We start from the raw sequence: 6,451 nt of genomic DNA, 5'->3' as shown, positions 1-6,451 counted from the left end.
AAACCTGCTTGAGTTGTGTAATTCATCACAGTGAGCATCACTGTCAGAGATCAGAGAGGAGCTGAAAATACATTTGTTGTCACTCAGGTGGCAAATTATATCCACAATAGATTGTGATCTTTGCCAATTCCTATACACAGACACATATTTTTAGTCTTCAAATTGTTTATTTGAAAATATTAAAATTAATCTAGTATGTTTCCACATTTTCTTGTTGTCATTTAATTTCTATGTGTACTCCACACAGGGTGGTCCTCTGAGTGAAACAACACTGGTGACTACTGCTACTTGACAGAAATATTATTTCAGTTGTGTTTTGCGTGCCTGGGTCTGTGTATGTCTGTGAGTCCTTTCTTGTGCTGCAGGAGCTAATTTAGAAATTGATTGCTTAATGATAGCAGTCAGCCTGGTGTATGATAATCAATGATGCTGACATTTAGTCACAATCCATTTGCATAGCAGCGACCAAAAATAAAACTCTCATTTCACCTTATTTTCTCTGTCTGCAGGCTAAAAACAATACAAATGCAAAATATTCTCCTGCTATGGAGTGAAACCAATAAAAACTCATCTAAGAATTTGCGCTCCACTGATTTGAAAACAAGATGGCGTTGAAGGAGTTTTTTCTTATTAAATGTTGTTAGTTTTACAATTTGGGGGAAACTCAAGGTATCGTGTAGACGTTTAATTATGAAATGAACAAAGAAAAATAATAGCTAACTTATGCGTTTGTGTGCAGCTGTATTTATACTCATTTATCAGCCATTGTCTCATTCATACAGAAACACACAGGATCTATCTTTACCCTGTCTAAAATAAAAAACTCTCAGTTGGAAAAGCTGACTTATACCTTTCAATGATGAAACAGAATCTGACTTTGCCTTATGGATTGTTTCATAACTGATTCAGTAGTAGAAGTTCATATAAAGCTTTGACAAGTGAGCTCCTTTGCTGTGCTCACATTTGTTAATTTTCGTATGTTTAAATTTTGTTTTACAGTTATATTATTATATTAACAAACAGGAGCATAGGTAAGGTAGGAGGAGCAGAGGGACTCTGATGGAGGAAAATAGAGGGAGGTAAAAAGTAAAGTAAAATTATTAGACAAAAAGCTGTATACAGGCCTGAAGTAAGAAAGTACACACACAGAACACAAAGATTTCTGACATCCGACATTAACATAACCATTTTAATGATTTTTCCACCATTGCTAAATCCTGTTAGTGCACTTGCGCACATACGTGTACTGTGCATATCCATATGTACAAATGTACTGCAAGGGTATTTAAGCAGCAGAGTCAGAGTCTTTCAGGTGATTGGTTCCGACAGTATGGTGCCCCCTCAGGTGCCTGTGGAGACATGAACCTGAGTCCTCTGGACATCATGTCCTGGTGGGACACAAGCCTGCAATTAGGCGCCCCTGAAGCAGAAGCGGAACTTCCCTCTGTGTGTGTGTGTATGTGTGTGTGAGCAAGTGTGTGCACAAGTACAGTATGCGTTGCCAGTGTGCAAGAGAAACATCCTCCCTGTGTGAGTCTGACTCAGGGAGAAACTGCAACAATGACTGTGTGCGTGTGTGCATGCGTGCCTGTGTGTGTGCACGTGTGCCTGTGTGTGTGTGTGAGTGTGTGTGTGTGTGTGTGTGTGTGTGAAGCCACTGTAACAGAATTAGTGCTTCCTCTGGTTTTCCAGTTGTAATGACCTGAGCCACAGAGGAATTAGCTTGTGGAATGTGACAGCAACTATTTCAAACAAACTGTGTGTGTGATGCTACGAGGACATAAATGTGTTTACACATTGCGGGCACAGGCCTTCCTTTTGAGGAACGAAACAGTCCCCCTTATGTAAATCATTCAATTGTAGAGTGAAGAGGTTAAAGTTGGGGTGAAGATGTTGCAAGGAACAGTGAGGTGTTTTTAATGTGTTTTATATACTTTTTTTTCTCATTATCAATGAAGCAGACAGTGAAGCTGTGATTATTATGTTCAGTTCAGTTTTTTACATATCAGTGTGTTTTGTTCTCCACGTATATTCATGCAACATACATCCTTGCTTTCAATCACCTAGCAACAATGCTCTTGAACTTGAATTTGAACCATAACATGTACGCAACTTCCCATTAAAATGTAACCTCACCAGTTCCATTCAGGCATGATTGTTAGCGGCACAAGGATCTTATACACACTATTGATTGATTAACATGGCTTAGCAACAAACATCAGCTCCAAGAAGTAAAAACAGACTCAGTGATGGGCTTAAAATAGTTCCAGATGCCATAGCAAAGCTTTGAGTAGTGGTCTCAGATGTGCCAATGAAGTGACAATGGCTGTTAGCGTTATGGGAGGCCCATGTGGTGAATATCAATGTTCAGAGGACATGTCCACATGAGCAGCAATGACCGTAAATGTTACCATTATTATGGTAGGCGTCTGTTGATATTATATTGGGGTCCAGGGTTAAAAATAGCTCACGTAGTTTTGACTGTTGGGGCCACGAAATAGTAGAACTTAATCCTCGTTACATAACTGAATAGGGGAAAGGCGTCTGGATGGGTGTGTGTGTCTCTGTGTGTGTGTGTGTGTGTGTGTGTGTGTGTGTGTGTGTGTGTGTGTGTGTGTGTGTGTGTGCGGGGGGAGGTTACATGCCTGCCAGTGTACATGCTGGTGTGAGTATGCATGTGAATGCACTTGGACTATGCTAAAGACAAACAGAGCCATGCAGTTGCGTGACATGGGGCTGGGAAGTGGGAACAGCCATTGGAAAATACAATTTGTAGTAAACAGCAAGTGACAAATTTTAGAAAGAAGTACATTCTGTACTCCCAGAAATATTGTACATGTTGCTGCTGTGTTTGTGATGCTGTCGCCTGGTCCGTGTTCAGTATGTAGGCAAATATAATATCTGTAACGTGCAGTATCACCAAATCAAATAATTGTCCACCCGCTCGAGAATATGTCTGCAGGAGCTGAATTTCCAATCTATGTTTCTGTCCAGTTTTCAACTTTCAAGTGATATTTTGTGACATACCAGAAGTCTGACTGAGGAAATCTGCAGGTATGGAAAAAGGCCAATAAGTACGTGGCTTCTTTATCAAAACAGCAATAGACTGTTTTGCTGCTACAGTTGTTACCACCAGTAACCACAGGTGTCACCAAATCAGCCAGGACCAAAATCTTGAAGATTGCCACTTTAAGGGAAGAATGTGTTTGGAGATCCAGTACCTTTTTGGATATCTCCAAATGTGAGTCTATTTCAAGAAAGAGATAAAATCTGATTTCCCTTGTGAACCAAGCAGACTGATTGTGATATGTGTAATGCATACAAGAGCATTGTTTCTGTGGGAAAAATAGAGTCAGATTGTTCATACTGTCAAGACTAAAAGTAGATTTTCATCTACACCACAGTCCTGCTGGTGGATGACTCTCATGGATGCTGGGAATGTCTGAAAATGAGTAAATATTGGGATGATGTATGATTACAGTTGAAAGTGATATTAGGGTATTAACTACCCCAGACATATGGTAATTTCTCAGAGTTCTACAAGCAGCGACCAGGACATGGTGCAAACTACTCCGAGACACAGGCAGAAGACCACAAAGACACTACTAGAACCTCTGCGTAAAGAATAATGTGCATCAAAATGTTAGATACCTCACAGAAACAAATATCTGCGTTCTATTTATCTATAATAAATACATGGGTCACAACTCTTCCTTTGAACATCACTTCTTCCCCCCATCTCTCTCTTTATATTCCATCATTTTTCTTTTCTCTCTCCTTCTCTTCCTCACTTCTCTCTCTGTCCTTGCTTCACTCTGTCCTTCCTCCCTCCTCCAGATGAGTTTTGTAATTTGTTGTTTTGGAAACAATAAAACGTGCCTCTCTCTAACAAAAAAAAAAAAAAGATTCTTAATCAATAAATTCAACTTGGAACAAGGGCTGAGAGATATAAGTGCTGAGGAGGGCGGTCGAGGGTTGTGGTAAAAAAAAAGAGAGGGTCCGGGAAGAGGAGATGTGAGCAGGGAAGAGAGGGGAGTGAGGGGATATTAGGGCAGGAGAGGCTTAGAAAATGCAGTGTTGCCATCTGCACTGACAGGAACGATGATCAAAGTAGACCCCACAAGAGAGAAAAAAAAAAGTGTGTAAAAATAGAGCAGCATGGCTAAAAAAGCCACAGGATTCACCTTCATCTGGTTGTGGCGATGGAAGAGGTGAGAGACAACAACAGATATATGTGGTGCAGCACACAGACTGGTGACACCCACACAGATGTTCTCGCTCATGTTGCCTGATTAGATCTGCACTCACGACTGTGTGGGAGTTTACACACTGTTGTTGACATTTGTGTCACTTTTCTGTAAGTCCTATTCAGGTTGGAAATTATTCTCAGTTTATTAGAGATTGGTGACATTGGCCCTTTTCACAGCATTAGAAAAACACTAACAACATTAACAATGGAAAAAGCTGAATACATGAGTGGAGAAACAATAAATGCAAAAACATGCGGATACAGGTGTGCTGCTGGGTCCTTGGCTGGAATTTGTTCCCCCCTTGGTGACCCAGTGAACAGTTGCAATGCTTTGTCTGTCCACCAGGAGAGGCGGTGATTAGTTTACCTTAATTTTCAATCAAAATGAAAGAAGGAAAGATGAAAGACTGTTCAGTACTGGGGCACAGATGGCGGCTTCAGTCTTAAAGGCTGCTCTTCAGGCGAGTGTTTCAATAGTTTATATAGTTCTGCATCTAAATCCATGGGAAAAAACACACAAAGCACAACAAAACAAAACACACAACTACACCCTCAGCATTGTCAACAGACACACTGGAGCTTTCCTTTCGTTCACTCAGTATTACTGGGCTCTGAAACAATGTCTGCTGATGCTCTTTTGGGCCTCATCCTGCTTCTCAGGCTCATTCCCCACAGTAAATTATACTGGAGCTTCTCTGTGGAGTTAAAGCCTTGTCAGTATTCTGCAGTGATGCAGTGACCCTGCATATCATTCACTGCGTGTGTAAAAAGTGTACTTTGCTCTCATTAATTGCTGAAAGTGCAAAGATAAAAATCCATTTTAAAAATCTTGTGCATCACCTGTTTTGGATCATACATGCTGAATGCTTCACGGTCAACTAAAAGTGACAGTGGACTTAAAGTTGACAGTAAACCAGCATCTGTGACTGGAAGCCACATCATCCCACAGTACCGTCAGCCTAATTATGCTCTGATGTTTCTGTTTAACCAAAGCATACACACACACATACACACACACACACAAGCACACACACACACAAACACACACAAGCACACACAGTCCGGGCAGGATGAGACTCATGTTAACAATAACAGCACATTCTGTGTGGTGTGATCTGTAAGAACAACATCGTTGTCTGATGGTCTCATTTTCTGCATCATGTCTCCATTTCTCTGATCTGTTTGCCTGTTGTGCATGAGAACAAAAAGTGTTTTCTCAGTGACACACACACACACGCACACAAGCGCACACACACACACACACACACACAGATACAAGGCAGCAACTCCTGTTAACAATTACATTGTAATCTTCATTCCTGTAAGTGAGTGTCAGTAGGATGTTTGTGTACAAGCCAGCTGTAATATAATGAGCCACTCAGTGAGTCACACGTGGAGATGTTTGAGTGTATTTGTGTGCTTATATGACTGTGACTATAGTTGTTGCCTTGTGTGGTTATAAAGGTGCGACTGGTCTTTCCCAATCACAGGTCTGGGTCTCTGATTTTCCAATGGAGCCAAACACTTCCCTGCATAAATGTGTGTGCAACTGCATGTGTGTGAGTGTGTTTTTGTCTGTGTCTAAAGTTTGTTTCCATCAGCAGGAGTTCCACTCATTTTTGACTGATTTCATGAGCTTCTCAGAGCCTAGAATGCACGCAAACATGCTTCAGAGGCCAAATGTTTCATCTCTATGCATGTGTGAGTGTGGGAGGTAGTTTTAACATAAAATAGAAATGTAATGTAATGTAATCATCAATGACAGTTCCATTGTCTGTAGTTGCTTCTTGTTATCACTTTGGGACTTTTTCCGTTATAATCTCCAACCTTGTCAGGACCAGTTGTCCTCATGGGGACCGAAGGCCAGTCCTAACGAGACAGAACATAATTTCTGATGTCCTGGTTAATTAAGGTTAGGGGTGAGGTGTGAACTGAGGTTAGGTAAAGGTTAGGATTAGGTAAAGGTTGTCCACAATGAATGGAATTTAATTCAGTGTCGTTGTACAAAAATACAACAAATATGTACCAATGCATGGAGATTTGTATGCATTGTGAATAGGTGCAATGAGGTATGTAAAAACAGAGGCCACTTCCAGGCAAGCAAACATTAATTTCCCGTGGGATTAAATTGTAGAATGTGCTGTGTGCCTAGGTTGCTTTATTACCAGCAGCAGTAGCATGTGTGTGTGTGTGGGCCTGGAG

Source organism: Chelmon rostratus, chromosome 1 (assembly GCF_017976325.1).
Source record: "Chelmon rostratus isolate fCheRos1 chromosome 1, fCheRos1.pri, whole genome shotgun sequence".
In the NCBI taxonomy this organism is placed as follows: Eukaryota; Metazoa; Chordata; class Actinopteri; order Chaetodontiformes; family Chaetodontidae; genus Chelmon; species Chelmon rostratus.
Note: the sequence above shows the minus strand (reverse complement) of the source record.